The sequence below is a fragment of the Rhea americana genome, unplaced genomic scaffold, assembly GCF_003343005.1.
Source record: "Rhea americana isolate MKP2758 unplaced genomic scaffold, rheAme1 scaffold_57, whole genome shotgun sequence".
Taxonomy (NCBI): domain Eukaryota; kingdom Metazoa; phylum Chordata; class Aves; order Rheiformes; family Rheidae; genus Rhea; species Rhea americana.
The window spans coordinates 2,311,821-2,327,956 of NW_028186723.1; the positions used below are offsets into that span (position 1 = coordinate 2,311,821).

The window sequence follows — 16,136 nt, forward strand, 5'->3', positions numbered from 1 at the left end:
GGTGCCTCCTCTCTGGCTGCTGGTCCCCAGGGAGAACGTCGGGCCTAGGGCCGGTGACACAGGCGGGAGGAGGAGGAGAGCGGGTGTGCGGAGCCCTGGGCTGAGGCCATGGGGTGGCTTTTGAGGCCCTGCCCAGGGAGGGCAGGGTGTGGGCATGGGCTCCCTGCTGCTCCCTGGAGCCGCAGCCGTTGTGGAGGCACCTTGTCTGCTTCCCGTCTTTAGGGTGGAGTGAAGGTGGTTGTTCTGGTTGCAGTGGGCCTTGGGGATCCTGAGAGAAAGGCCTTGGTTATCCCAGGAGAGCTTTATGTGTGGTGTCAGTGGCCCCCTGTGCTAGGACTGCAGACAGGAGCCAGCCAGGGACCCACTGCCTGCACTGCTAGCGGCTGGCAGTCAGGAAAGTTGGGTTCTCCTCCCATCTTCCCTGGGGATTTTCCAGTTGTAACCCTGAGCTCATCAGTTTGCCCTCTCCCTTTGCAGTAGCTTGCTAAGTGCTTCCTGGTAGGAGCTGCTTCTTGGACAGAGCTGATCTCACAGGAAGCTGTCCCTGTCTTTGGATCCCAACAACATTTTTCTTACTTGACTTTCACTGCAGCAGATACAGCTAGCATGGCCAAAGTGTGTCAAATAATAACAAGTGGAGAGGTGGGCACCTGGTCTGCCTGCAGTATAAGGCCCAGGGCAAAATCTATACCTGAGGTCAATGTTTTGGAGATATTACAGGAGGAATTTAATATTTATATCAGTAATAGGAATGTCTAAAGTTGCAATAGTTTATGCAAAGAAAAATTATAGAGGAGAAGAAAACTTAAAACAGATTTTAAAGAAGGTTCTTAGGAATTAACGTTAAGCCTGTGAGGACAGGGAAGCCATACGTACATATGTCCATACAGGATCTTTGTAGCAAGAGGATGCGCTAGGAATCCGATCTAGAAGGGCAGTTTCACTGTTCCTGCGAGAAGAAATACAACTGTTACATCCCCAAGAGCTGAAAAACAAGGAATCAGAAATCAACTCTGCATCATGCACTAGAGCATATTCGCCATCTTCTCTAGCCACTGGCTCTCCCTGGGAGGCTCTAATCCTCCTTCCACTGAAGGATGAGGTTCCACTGAGGTCACGTTGTTTTGAGGTTCTTCCTCATCCCACTGCCTTAATCCTCAAGGGACTAGTAGACTTTGAAGTCTGGGTAAAAGGGAGCTTGGGCCTGGCTTGGGGTTTTAAGAGAGGAGAGGAAGAAGGTAAAGGCTGGGTGGTGTGGCCTGGGTGCGATGGAAATGAGCCTCTTCTTGCAGACAGCTTCTCACACTGTGAGGCAGATGAGTGGATTTTCCAAACTACACAATCCCTTGCACATTGACTTTGCTCTGCAAGTCAAGCTCTTGGCCATCCGCCCACATCTACAGGGCCTGAAGTACTCACAAATGCTAATTTCCACATATCCAGCTGAGTGAGACGGGGGGGGGGAGTATCATCATTTTTGTGCAATAGCTTGGTCATGGAGTCGGGAAGATGAGGAGAGTTAGCTAGACAAAGCCAAACAAGAGCTCCACAGAATCCATATATCCTAATTTCTGGACCTGTCAACACACAGACTGTTCACACCTGTGGTCTAAGGCAGCCATGGGAAATACAAGTGTGTGTAGAAGGAATCAAGCTTGCATCATATGGCCCTCTTCACATTTTCCAAAAATTGCAATAAGCAGGCTCCCTCAGCACAGAGGGGAAGAAAGTGGCATGTTTGTTCAGCTGCAGAGAGCAGCCCAGCTGGAATGGCATTGCTCTGCCGCCCACCAGGTCCCCATGTGCCCCTTCTGCTCACCATCCTCTGAGGCTGTGCTTGACAGGGGGTGACACCTCAGAGAGAATCTGTGTACCAGCTGGAACCAGAAAGTGACTTCCACCTAATGGAAATTTTTGGTATGAGAAGAAGTTTTGATAAAGAGTTGTGCAACTCGTAGCAGCTGAAGTTGGCGCTCACCTAGCCAGTGGTCAATTCATAACTACCACATAAGACAGGCAATCCACATTTCTGAACTATCAGATCCAGCGAGCAGATGTCAGTCTTCAGTGACTAGAGAAGAAACAGGTAAAATAAAATTAGATTTGTCATGTAGCAATACTTTTCTTACAGCCCGAGCTAGTTCTTGGGTCTAGTTTTCAAAATTTAGCAGTGAAGGCCCTGATCTCGCAAACTTTGTCAGTGTGCATGTATCTTGAAGTGGGTAGTCACTCTGAACTCAGAAATGCTAACTAAGGATAATAGCCATTAAACAAACTAGTTAAAGATGATCTGAAAGATCAAGAACTTAGATACCTGAGATTCCTGTCTTCAGACTCCAGAGCCCTTACCTCACCTGCTATGTCCCTTTCCTTCCCTCCTGCTACAATAAGGACTCTCCGGAATCCAGAGACTGTTGGCCAGGCCCATGGCAATTGCTGAGTTAGTGACAATGGGACAAATACTAATGCCAGGGGAATTCAAATTCTCCCTGTTTGTCCTCTTCATTTTACAGAAGGAATTACCTACCCTAAAATACTTTGGAACTTGCTTTTTCAAACAGACTGTTGTTCTCTGGCTTTGATCAAACTAGGAAATATACAGACACTTCTTAGTGCAAGAAGCTAAAATTCCCAATGTTAGTGCTGAAATCTGGAAGCTTACCATTATGCTGAACTAGAATAAATATTTGCTTATTGGTTTTCCTATCTGAGCTTCTCAGGGGCCAATAAATTAACAGGCAACCACATATTTCAATATGTATGTCCACATACTCCATGCTATTTTCTTGCATATGAGTGATGACTCATGATAAACCTTGAGGACCAATCTCATTCTGTTTGAGTCCTTCCTTTTTTTTTGTGACTGACATCATGTCCTTCAGTGCACAGGATCCGAGTGCACAGATTATAATTTTAATGTTTCTTTCATTGCTATATGTTAATGTTGCATTAATAAACAGTCTGATTGCTAATAAGATTATCACCATTTGGCTAACGATCTCAAATATCCTGCTGCAGGTTTCAAACCCCTGTGGTAGGTTGCTTTTGTCTCAAGTTAATCAGATGCCTTAATGAGCCACCTCTTCAGCTCCTCTGGCCTTGGATGCTATCATTTTTGCACTTATGCTTGCTGTGGAGCAGAAAAGGGATCAAATACAATTTTAAAAACCTAAACCAACTTTTTCAACAGTTTACGTGATTTGCTAAATACCTGGTGCAGAAACATGATCCTGGTCCCCTCTTTTGTTCACAGAATGATGCTAAATATCTTTTTTTTCTAAATATTAACCAGGCAGGTGCACACTGCTTCATTAATATTTTTGCCATTACACTTACCTTTGGCACCTGCAAGCTGCCACTTCCTCATAGAAAATATTCCAAATGGAATAATATTCCAAATTTGGAATAATGGAACAAAAGGGAGACATTTCCACCGCACTTCAAGGAAATCTGTTCTTTCACAAGGCTTTCCTTTCCCTCTTCCCCAAGTCCTTATCAAAGCTGTTCAGGAATTTCTTCAGCAAGACCAAGTTCAGCCAGTTGTGAAATTAATTTGTCCTCGTTAAGTTTCTGAAAGATGCAGAGCCATACCAAAATACTGTGGCTGTGTGTGCAGGCACCTGGAGGAGAGATGGAGGAAGACGGTGGTTTGTGATTCTGCGGACGAGGGCTGCCGGTGAGAAGTGCTCGGATCAACAGTGTCTGCACCCCAGTGTTCTTTGAAATGCCAGCTCTGGTACTTATTTAGATAAGAGTGTAACATCCCTGTGGATAGTAGTGTTCAAGCAAGCATAAAACTATTTCAGACCAATTAATGTGAGAGGTATGAGTGGAGGTAGGTTTTGTAGCAGTTCTGAGTGGAGATTTGAGCTGAGGTGTGTTCTGTGAAACACTAAGAAACAGAGAAGCTAACAGCAATGCCCTGATCGTCGCTTTGGCCTCCCTGGCTGCAGTGCCAGGCTGAAATGCTGGCATAATCTGAGCAGGGGGACAATTCCCTTCTAGTACAGGGGCTCTACRCAGGACTTCTGCCAAACAGAGAGATGTTGTACTGTTACTTTCGTCTATATTCAGATCCTTCTGAACAGCAACCAAAACTCTGGATCTACGGAGAGCTGAGCGAACATAACAACGTTGCTATATCTGAAAGGCAGAGATCTCCTTTCCTCTCCTCCCCCCGCTTATGGCTACATGATTCCTTCCTTGTATCATTTTCAAAATTCTTGGATCAGCTTTCATGCTGAAGTGCTGGAAAACTAAAATGGCAGATTCTTCTCTCAGGCTAGAAAACCGAGTTGCCTCACAAACCTGGCGCTAGTACCAGGTAAATGGTAAGCATCTACACCTGAAAGGAAGAAAGAGACTATATGAGCATCACAGCAGGTCCAAGCAAGCAGATGGGACCACACAACCATGACTAAGTAAGAGGGACTGCTGCTTTCAGCAACTGCAAGCTCAGTTGTCTTGTTGATGGTCCTCCTTGATCCCCCATCTAGTCAGGAGCGAAGAGCTGACACAGACAAGACATTCAGTACATTTATGGAGCTCCCATCAATGTCTTTGACCCTGATCCACTGAATCCCGCCTGTGTTCTGGAATTTCTTTTTGGCAGGTTGAGGGGATAGTTGGTGCTGGGGAATTGAACTGAGGCTTCCACTTACTCCTCGGGGAGTTCTGAATAGCTCTGCTGGACTCTGCTAACTTTGTCTTGATTCACACGATTAGAGACTCTACACCTCATTACAAAACCCTTAGCCACCCAGACTCCCGGAACACAGTTTTATGAAACAAGCTGTAACAAATTACATTGCCATGTGACTTACTGCAGAACAGTTCTAAGAATCCCAGGCTACCCATTCAGGAGCATGAACGGTAATGAAACTTTTTCCCCAGAGATAACTAGTGCTTTATAGCAGACCAAACTATTCTCTGATTCCAGGAAGGAACTGGGAGCCTGCCAGGGCTAAGTCAACGAAGAAAGGGTTAGAAGAAGCAAAGAAGCAGATGGGTCACTGTCTATGGTAGCATGGTTGTTGCAGGGAAAGGTAGCCAGCTCTCAGTAGAAGAGGGATGAGAACTTTGTTGGAAAACAGGACATGCATTCTTCATTTCAGAAGATTAGCAAGCATCCTATGCTGTTCTTTTTGAAGTCTTATTGCTTCCTTGTGAAGTGCTTCATGTAAAAGAGAGGGACACATTCTTTTACAGCTTAAACTGGCCTTGTGCTGGTATTGTTCCACTGACTGCTGTCCAGCTACTTCTGACTTTCACCAATGAMAGGCAAGATAATCAGCCCTAACGCAAACAAAACCAGAGCTGTTTAACTGCTCAGCTATACAAAAGCTTCATTGCTGATACATTCCAGCAATATTTTGGATTCTCTCAGACATTAACTAACTGTTTCAAAAGATTGTGGCTGGGAAGAGGGTGGCTAGAGGAAGGGGGGAATTTCCTATTGAGGACAGCAGGACCAGATGTCTTTTTGATGAGCTTCTCTTGGCATCCCATTCTTTGACATTTCTTTTTCAGTTGTCAAATGGAACTGCTTCCAGGACAAATTACTGGGAGCTCTAATAGCATGAATTATTTTCTCTCCCCTGTTGGATAGGGTAGCTATTTCTGGCCAAAGTGTGATACATGCTGGCACAACCGTGCGCTCAACAACCTGAGCATTTGTTCGTCCTGGAGTTGTTCTTTCCTTACACTTGTTTTCAACTTCAGACCTTCTTCCCCCAGCTCCAAGAAGCTCCTTAGCCTTCCCTTGAYAGTGTTCAATGCTAGTTAAAGAAGTAGAAAGCATTTGTTGTTCCACTCCCTTTGAAGCTCAGTGTTGGGGACCCTCAAACCAGAAGAACTCCTTTGGTACCAATACACTATATTTCATCATATAACACCCACAGTAGCCACAGCAGATGGCCATCAGCCTCCTAAAAGTTTTTGATGAAGGTGCATAAATAGCCATGGTCCTAYTTTTTGAGGGGATGGGATAGAAAATCATGGCTGTCAGCTGAGTGTATAATGAAAACTTCATCCACACGGATTCTTCAAGAGAAACAATGTTGAGTAATATTGTTCCTAGGTTGGCACAAAAAAAATCTGTGTGGGCTGTCAAGCTCTCAGTGGAGGACTTGCCTCGGTAGAGCTGAACTCTTGCATCTTTCAGCACCACTAAAACTTACTAGGCAAGAGGAAAAGTTAGTTGTTCCAAAATATGGGAAAACATCAATTTATACATCTTGGGGTTTTTTTAAGCCTGCCTCATCATCACCACAAACTGTGGTTTGATGTCAGCTGTGAGCTCACAGAAGGCTGTTTATTCTGGCTTTTTCCCAAAGAGGAGATTTTTTTAGTCCTCCGTTTTTCTTTAGGCCTAAACTACTTCTACCCAGCCAAAGTCAATAAGCAGAGCACACTTCTGAGGTCAGTACTGCAGAAGTGGAAAAGCAATAATAAAAAAAAAGAACCTGTGGCCCATACAGGAGAGCACCAGTAAAATGGAATTTGTTTCAGTGGAGACTAACTACTGGTTTCTTTCCCAGCCCCCCTGTCTGCTATTAATATTAACTCTCAGGATATTTCAAACTACCTGCCAAAGTAGAAGTAACTCCTGGGTAACAGATCTCATCTGTGTCTGTTGCATCTTTATTTTWTTTTTTTTTTTATTTTCTTGTGAGAGTTCAAGAGTCAAGAAGTCATCTTTGGTAAATACCAAAAGCACAGTTTCCCTTTTCCCTCATAGACCAGTGGAATTCAATTTCTCCTGCCTTCCTGACTGTCATTAAGTATTCTACTTAAATAGGCCAGCTTCATGCCATCTATAATGAAGTTATAGTGTATTGCCCTGTTATGAAGGATGAAGCTGTTGTGTCCTACAGGGAGAAAAATCGCTGTAATCCAACTTTCCTTTTGAAAAGGCCTAATGTATCCACATGAGATCTTCTGGCAGAGACAACTGAGAGAATATAAATAGAAGCTTAAAAGAAGAGGAGGGGAAGGGGAAAATAACTCCAACTGGGCTGAGTAGCTGAAATTCACAAGTTTAATAGGAAGATGGATGACTGGAGAGCCTGTTCTGTCGCACAATTAGGACTTTATGTAGGCCTTTTTCAATTATTTGTAGCTGACAAAATATCACACAAAGGCTGTTTCACTCTGCAGACCAGGTGCCCAGAAATGGGTTTTTCAGGGGGGAGCAACTGGGACAGTGGCCCAGGGGCACAGGCCAGTAGGGTCACCACAGGCTAAATTAGGCAAGGGTGGACATCACCTCAAGCGTAGGTGGCAGGAGTAAAGACTGCCCTGCTCTGCCTGAGGCCCCCATACATCCAAGCCTCGATCTGCCCTTCCCTAGGGAGCACAGGGCTACAGCCAATATGCATAGACCAAAACTGTGACATCCAGCAACAGGCTATCTGTGAGAGGTGACCTTAAGGGTGCATATGTTCATCTTACAGCATAAGTCTCTTATCTTCCCCCAGGATAGCTACAGTAAGGGGACATGTGGATTTGTGCTATAGGAAGAGGGCAGTTCTCAGTACTGAAGTTACACTGAGAGCTCTTATCTAGTAGCCTCTTCTGGGCAGCAGCCTCCTCCCCAGTTTTCACTGTCCACCGTCCAGACACTGTTGTTGTTATGGTACTTCTTTCTCAGTGCAAAGTTAGCTACCTCAGGTCAACCATCAAGGAAGACCACTTGATCTAACCACAGCATTCACACCTTCATTTGCTCCAGCACTGCAACTTAAGCTGGTAACATACAGCTGACAAATGGTGGCAAGCAATGATGCCTTCAGTACCTCCCATGAAACCCACAGAAGGTTTTACCAGACCTTCAGATTTTAAGTAACTTTAATTTCCCTTAGTTTACTTAATCCCACAGTGAGATAATCTGACTAAGACTTTATTTCAAGCTGAAAGTGCCCAGAGGGGAATGGGATTAGTAAATTTAGTTATTTTTTTATGAAGTTTCCTGAGTGTTCCCATGGGGAGAAGGCTAAGTTGAATGCCAGGATCCATACAGGAGTTAATTATATTTTGGTGGAATGGTGGTGGGATAAGGTCAAGCCTGTGAGAGCAGGCACAGACTGCTAGGAGTCTGCCAGGCAGAGACAAAGCAGGGTTATGCTCATGTTCATAGTCCATACATTGTGACTGAAGAGAGACAGAAGACATCAGAGGAGCAGAGTTTGTGGAGACAGGGAAGTCACGGGAATCTCCTTCCTCAGAAGTGATTCCAGCTGCAAGAACAAGATGAGGGCAGGAAAAGGCAGGGATCCTTCAGGCAGCTTTAGCTCTTACCAGGGCAACTTGTCTTCAGGGAAATGTTGTCCTGAAGGCTTATTCTTGACTCCAGTCTTCTATGAATGGTTTACAATTTCCTTTGAAGACCAAGATGGCTCAGTAGTACAGTCACTGGGGGAACGTGGCACAGGGCAGGGCCCTCCCACTGCCTGCAGTCACAGCAACTCAGAGCACTCTCCCACCCCAGTATCCACAGCAGGACCCAGGAACGGCCCAGACCTCCTGGCAGAAGGAAGGGGAGGGCAGGACTGTGACAGCCATGACTTTAGCTTGCATTTCTGTGGACCTGCACCACTAGAGTTGTTTTCAAGTTACTTAAAAACATGTTGCCACTGAAAGGTCTTCCCTCACCTCTATCTTTGTATCAACATGAGTAAAAGGATGGCTGTAGGTGAGTTTGATCAGCTTGCTGATACAGCTGAAAAGTACTCACTTTTATCTTATGGTGTCACTTTTTCAGCTAGATTTTCAGTCAGATCTCAGGGTGGTTCCCTTGGGGTCACTTCATTGTCACTCAAACTGGCAGAACACAGGAAAATTCACTTCCTAAGGGACCTCTGCTGGGATTGCTCCAAAGACAGAAAGAGCACAAATGTACTTCTCTGCAAGCTAAAGAAGTAGTTAGCTGTGGAAAATTCAATCCCTGATGCCAAACTCTCTTGAAGTGGCAGACTCAGGGTTGTCTGAGCACAATGGCAGGTATTCAGATGGTCCAATGTCTATTGGCTTCAGCATAACTTTATTTTCAATTACCCATTATTTTTTAATAACCCTGGGCAGTAAGAGGATTAAATCCAATTCAGTGTGTGTCTTTTCAGGGGAGTGGCAGAGGACAGCAGGGGGGAAACCAGCAAAACCCAAAACATCAAAGCTAGAACATGTGCTCTTAAATGATTCAAAATCTCAAATGCTGACTTTTCTCCTCCCATGGTATCTGTGCTCTTAAATGCATCATTACTAGGGGAATTATTCATGTAGTCACATAAATAATCTTACTTAAGTCCTTTATATTGCAGTCCTCATTTATCCAGCTTGGATTCCTCTGTAAATGATAATTAGGGCTAAGAGCTAACTGAGATACCACAGAGTTTGCTACTGGCAGTCATTTAACATCCAGCACAGCATCAAGGTCATAAAGTAGGCATTTCTCAGCAGTGGTTCATTCACTGTAAAACCTGTTTCAATTATTAGCTTGTCTCCCATTTCACAGCAAACACTTAAGTTTACATAAAGACCTCAAAGCATGTGTCACGCAATGAATTCCTTGAATGGGATCAGCTGCGTTTTGTTTTCTCTGCAGTGGCTAGCCTAAATCCAGAAGAGTCAGCCAAAAGGGAGCACTGTTTTCTTCTGGAAGCTGTACTAGGCTAAAACTGAAAAAGAGCTGGTTCTACATCAACTCTTCTCTCCAATATCTAGTGCTGTGGGGTCTGGGATATCACAAACTTTGGAAAATGGATAATGGATCTACTCCCAAGCACGATGTGGAGACCTCCAACAGCAGAGAGTCAGCCTCCAAGTAAGTCTGCTCCTGCCAGACCTAGCCTTGCTCTTAAATGTTCATTGGGCTGCTCAGGGATGTATTATTAACTGACACCTGCCCCCTTACTCTTGCCAACCACGAAGACTTGGAATCTTGTTGAGAGGGGCTCCACACTGTGGAGATTCCTTCTCCAGATTTATGTCCAAACAATATGGCCCCAGTTTTAGCAAAAATCACATAACTCCAAGAGTGTCTAGCAGAGCCTTCTCATTTTCTTCCCTGAATTCTAACCTACCACAGACTGAGTGGGTTTCAGTCCCCACCTAATATCGTCTTTGTTCCCTGAGCCTGACAGGGTTGGAAACTCCCTGGCTTAACAAAGCTACTTGYAGGAACATTAATGAAAGGATAACGCACAAATTTCAGAGCCTGTACACTTAACTATCCTACCTGAGCCCTAGCCCTCAGGCCTGTGGAGCTTGCCTGCCTTTGACCAAAGAGTCTATCAGGGTAAGCAGCAGAAAGACATGGAAGCTTCCAGCCACCCTTGCTGATGGGTTGTCCAACCAAAACCCTTAGCAGTGATTAAATTGCCTTGCAGACTCGATTGAGCCCACAGGCTGCATGTTGACTATCTCTGGCCAAAATAGACTATAAAAAGTATAAGTGAAACCTGAAGCCTAAAAAATTTAGTGACTTGCCCAAGTTTGGATGCTAAGAGCATTGAACTCAGGGCTCCTGACTTGCAGTCCAGTCATAGGACAGGAGGGAATACCAAAAAGGTAGGGGGAAAGTCATAGAATCATAAAATGGGTAAGGTTGGAAGGGACCTCTGGAGATCATCTAGTCCAACCTCCCTGAGCATGTCACACCTGTCCACCATGTCCTCATGTCCACCTAGAGCATGTCACACAGGGTTGTATCCAGGCAGGCCTTGAATATCTCCAGAGAAGGAGACTCCACAACTTCTCCGGGCAACCTGTTCCAGTGCTTTGTCACCCTCACAGGGAAGAAATTCCTCCTCATGTTCAGGCGGAACTTCCTGTGCTTCAATTTCTGCCCATTGCCTCTTGTCCTGTCACACGGGACAACTGAAAAGAGTTTGTCCCTGTCCCCCTGACGCCCTCCCTTCAGGTACTTGTACACATTGATCAGATCCCCCCTCAGTCTTCTCTTCCCCAGGCTGAAGAGGCCCAGCTCTCGCAGCCATTCCTCATAGGGCAGATGCCCCAGCCCTCTGATCGTCTTCGTAGCCCTACGCTGGGCTCTCTTCAGTAGCTCCATGCCTCTCTTGTACTGGGGAACCCAGAAATGGACACAGTACTCACTGGAGGAGGCCTCACCAGGGCTGAGTAGAGGGGCAGGATCACCTCCCTCGACCTGCTGGCAACAGTCTTCCTGATGCAGCCCAGGACACCATTGGCCTTTTTGGCCACAAGGGCACATTGCTGGCTCATGGTCAGTCTGTCATCCACCAGCACTCCCAGGTCCTTCTCTGCAGACCTGCTCTCCAGAAGGTCAGCCCCTGGCTTGTACTGGTGCCTAGGGTTATTTTTCCCTAGGTGCAGGACTTTGCACTTGCCCTTGTTGAACCTCATGAGGTTTCTCTCCACCCAGCTCTCCAGCCTGCCCAGGTCTCYCTGAATGGCAGCACAGCCCTCTGGTGTGTCAGCCACTCCTCCCAGCTTGGTATCATCAGCAAACTTGGACAGAGGAGGCACTCTGTCCCCTCAACCAGGTCATTGATGAAGAAGTTGAACAGGATGGGACCCACTACTGAGCCCTGGGGGATGCCACTGGCCACAGGCCTCCAACTAGACTCTGCCCCACTGATGACGACCCTCTGAGCTCTGCCTTTCAGCCTCTTCTCGATCCACCTCATTGTCCCCTCGTCTAACCCACACTTGCTGATCTTATCTAGGAGGATGTTATGGGAGACAGTGTCAAAAGGCTTGCTGAAGTCAAGGTACACAATGCCCACTGCTCTGCCCTCATCTACCCAGCCAGTCTTTCCATCCAAAAGGCTATCAGATTGGTTAAGCAGGATTTCCCCTTGGTGAATCCATGCTGGCTACTCCTGATCACCTCCTTTTCCTCCATATGCCTGGGGATGACATCCAGAATGAGCTGTTCCATCACTTTTCCAGGGATGGAGGTGAGGCTGACCAGCCTATAGTTGCCTGGGTCCTCCTTGCCATTTTTGAAGACTGGAGTGACATTGGCTTTCTTCCATCAGAATTAAATCCCTTCAGAATTAAATCCCAGGGGGTTGGAACAAAATTCTGGAGCGGGTGGAATAATCAGGACAAAGGAAAACCTGCCAGTACAATGGCTCTTCAAGCAGCACCAGTCTGCACCTGGCTTATTCTCACAGTAGAACAGACATTTTCTCTTTTGGAGCATTCAAGTTGGAAGGGGTTTTAGTCTAACACTTTTTCCCCCTCATTCAGTCTGAGATGACAACTGAAATGCTCCTGGCTTTGCAAAAGCATCTGACCTCAGCAGTGTGGACCTCAAAGATCTTGGAAACAATTATACTCTTCTTAATTAATTACTTTATGATAGAAGGTGTGAGCATATTGCTGGAACTGAAAGAACTAGAGGAGGCTACCACTTGCCCTCTCTGCCCTGGAATTGAAACTGAAATTTACTGAATTGAAAATGGAATGACACAAAGTATGAACTATTACTGGATTGAAAATGGAATGACACAAAGTATGAACTATTACTGGATTGAAAATGGAATGGCACAAAGTATGAACTATCTATAGCAGTTTAAAGTATTTCTGCTCCACCTTTCTCTTCATACCCCTTTGTGCCACTTGAGCCTTCCCCATTTTTTATGCCAGCACAAATGTTTGTGAGGCTACTGCATAAGTCAAAGCAATCAAATGGACAAAGTCAAATGGAACTGACTCCATTTATACAAAGAAATAAAAAGTAAAAAGTAAAAAATGTGTTTTTTTAAAAGTAGAATCTGTTCCCCAATGCCATTGAGAATGACCCCACAGTCATGCTGATATATCTGATGGCAGGAAAAAGCTGCAGGGAGCGTGGGAATATCTTAAGCTCACTGAACAGCCTAATACTTTGTACTATGAAATCACAGCCTGAGGAGAGGCTGTACTGTGCTGCTTTCCTGTTCCTCCTCTCTTGCTTTCCTTGTCAACTGTTAGGCCCCCATCACTACCATGACTACTTCTACTTACACATTTTATTCTGGAGCGTGTATACAAAGAAGAACTGGACACAGTGGCTGTCTGAGACCCACCTGACCTTTGGACATACAGTAAGCTTCCTGTTTCAATGCTGCTTGTTGTTTAATCTCCAAGTCCTTAAAAAAAAAAAAAAAAAAAAAAAAAAAAAAAGAGTGAGTCTATGTGAAAAAAAGGCTCTGTAACTGGAACTCCCAGAACAATTTCTCTTTCTCGCCCTCCAACTGAGCCATAGAAAGCAGTAAATATCTCTCCCAAGAGTCTTTTTTTACAATAGAAAAATGGCAGGCAAGATTGAATTTTTGTTTCCCAGACTCAATCCCAGCAGCAGACAGGCACAAAAGCTATGGAAAAATAAAACACCAAGGGGAAAAAAACAGTCGTTCATTCAGAGTTCAGGGAGATTTTTGATGAGGAACAAGTTTCCTGTGACAGTGGARCAAATCATACTTGGGAACTGGGTTTCTCTTTTTGCAGGAGGAAGTGGTCTTGGGCTGTATATTTGACAGCAAATTAGCACTGACATTTGACTTGTTTTGATCTAATCTATTTACAGTGGTATTATCTGTGTATTTTTGATATGCTGTGAAGATTCCCATTGCCAAATGCTTGGCTATGCTGTAGGATGTAGTGCATTCCACAATCATTACTCAGGGGTCATAAACCTCACATTATTTATGGGGAGGAGGGGAACAGGGAAAATGGTCTAACAATAAAAAGAAAAGGAAAGGAAACGCAGGACTTAGAATTTACTGGGCTTCTGTATTTAACTTGAGAAAAATTAAAAATGCACTTAGGCTGACTGGCACTGTCACACTATGGAGGTGACAATGAGAACAGATCCTTACATTATCTGCTCTACAGATCAGGAGTACATTCATGGAGATAATATTCCCAACATCTATGGACTGAGGAAGAATCTGCAGGGCAACTGCCCTGTCACTCTTCTAGTGAAGGGGCTCCAGCTGGGGGCCCAGATTGCTCCTTAGGACCATAGAACAGGACATGTCCTAGGCCTCGCACTGGATGGTAACTGTTGCTGCAAGGAGGGGACTGAGAGCCAAGAAGAGGATTCTCAAGAGCAAGTGAGACTGATTCAAAACGGAGATTAAAAAAAATCTTTTCTATGGTTGGTAAATCTTTTCTGTGGTTAAAAAAAAAAAAAAAAAAAAAAAAGGCCAAATCGCAGGCCTGTGCTTTTTGTGTAAGCAGATGCAACATGCAGAAACTTTCATTTCTCCCTCAATGTGTGGAGATGCTGAGAGGCTATCTCCTTCCCTAGTACGTAGCTCTGAACTGTCTGGGGGCTGCAGAGTGGCAGGCAGGGGAATGAGGTGCTGCCCTGCAGAGTAGCAGGGGGAAACCTCTCTGATGCTTGGTTGTCCAAGGAAATGGGAAGTATGCAGTGCAAATCTTCCTGAAGAGAAGCCTCTCTTATATGTGTCTTTACCTTCCAGAGGAACATGCATCCATTTACAAATGTCCCTGTGTCTTCCTAACTCTTCTCTGGCTCAGGTTTGCCCAGCACGTTCAGAGATCTGCACAGCACGATGTGCTACAGGCTGAGGTTTGCCCACAAGAGAGTATAGTTTCCTAATAATCCTGAAGCTTGTGCTTTTCAGTGCTGGCACTAAGAAGGAGAGCAGAGAAAATGAGTTATTAAGTCATAGTTCATTTTTAATGGTCTGACATATTTCTGAGGGTTGTGAAGTGGCCGGAAATGAAATGACTATAAACATGCAGGAGACAGAGAAACAAGGCATACTGGAACATACGCACAAACCTACTGAAAACCGTGGGCCTACATGCCTGCTTAAAGGTAGCTTGTTAAGTGTTTGGGACAGGTCTCATCCTGGGCTCGTGCTTATAAATGGCCCAGTTCTGAATTAGGGCTCTTTCAGCTGGGTACTGCAGCTACATAGATAACAACAACAATCTAGATTTGAATACATTGCTGAAGTGGTGCTTCTGCCTCTCATTGCATCATATTTCCAGCACTTGCAATAAATTAACCTTTTTTTTTGTTGACCCACTTACAACAACAAAAAAAATCTGTGGAATAAGCCATTCAAAAAAGATAGCATTTAACTGCTATCTGGTATCTTCGGTGGATTCATCCATAGAAAAGCTTCTCTTCTGTAAGTTCTAGCACAAATACACTAAAACGTAAGTCTCAGCATTGCCTAAGTTGTGAATGGAATGTTCAACTCTCCCCTTGTTGCTCTCCAAGCGGGAATCTGCATGCTCATCTCATCTGAGACTGACTCCTTAGATATATATGCAGCGTAGCTCATTGAAATAAACCCGAGGGAAGCTCTGCCTTCATTGTGAGAGAGAACCCATGCAGGCAAGAGTATTGATGTGGGGTGAGGGCAAGGATGAGACTCAGAGGGTTGAAGAATGGAAAAGAAGATGAGGAACACATCACCTGCAGAGCGCAGATCTCAGTTCTGCAGGGGGTCTCTGTAGGCTCAAGAACACTTAGCAGAATCTGTGCTCTATCTCTCCTCCTGCCCCTGCATAGAGGGCTGCAATGCCCTGATCAATGGCCTGAATTAGGATTCTTCCCCATCCCTTTGCATGTTTCTAGGACTGATCCCCTGTTTTGGGACTTTACTTCAACTAGTAATCTCCACCCTGTCCCTTGACAAACAAACTCCAAGACCAATCCTAATGAAGCTCCAGTTCTGCTTGCTCTGGGTCCTGAAATTGTAGGAGGCTCAAATCAAGTCAGTGAAGATGTTCAGCAGGTCATCTGCAGAGCTGCATACATGTGTGGCTACTCTTCCAGGGGATATCTGCATGGAAAAATGAGCAACTTCCCTTAACATTTCTGTCTTCTGATGCAGTATCAGGAATTGCTACGGATTCCTCTGATGTGCAGTATGCTTAACCCTGCTGTTACTAAGGTCTGCTGGAATCACAGGTATTCAGCACATTCACAGGTGTTTTATGGCCCTCTCTCCTCGAACGACATCTTCCCCACTATTTTCTATGTGGAGATCAAGGCTGGACAGGTTTAAAGCAACTAAGCAAACACCTAACTTTAAATATTAAGACACACAAATATCTTTTCAAGTCAGGAATGAACTTAAGCTAAACTCAYAGGGATAAAGAAAGGAAGCCATTCAGATGGT

At 44.9% G+C, this 16,136-nt stretch overlaps 1 long non-coding RNA gene across 1 annotated transcript; it reads right to left on the reverse strand.

The window, feature by feature from the left end:
* Positions 1-703: 703 nt before the first annotated feature.
* Positions 704-14,805, reverse strand: LOC146587727 (uncharacterized). The gene is made up of 5 exons (XR_014897592.1): positions 14,450-14,805; positions 12,994-13,118; positions 3,337-3,620; positions 1,979-2,071; positions 704-1,901 (listed from the first exon to the last, which is right to left on the reverse strand). It is a non-coding gene; the product is annotated as an uncharacterized LOC146587727 (long non-coding RNA).
* Positions 14,806-16,136: the final 1,331 nt, after the last annotated feature.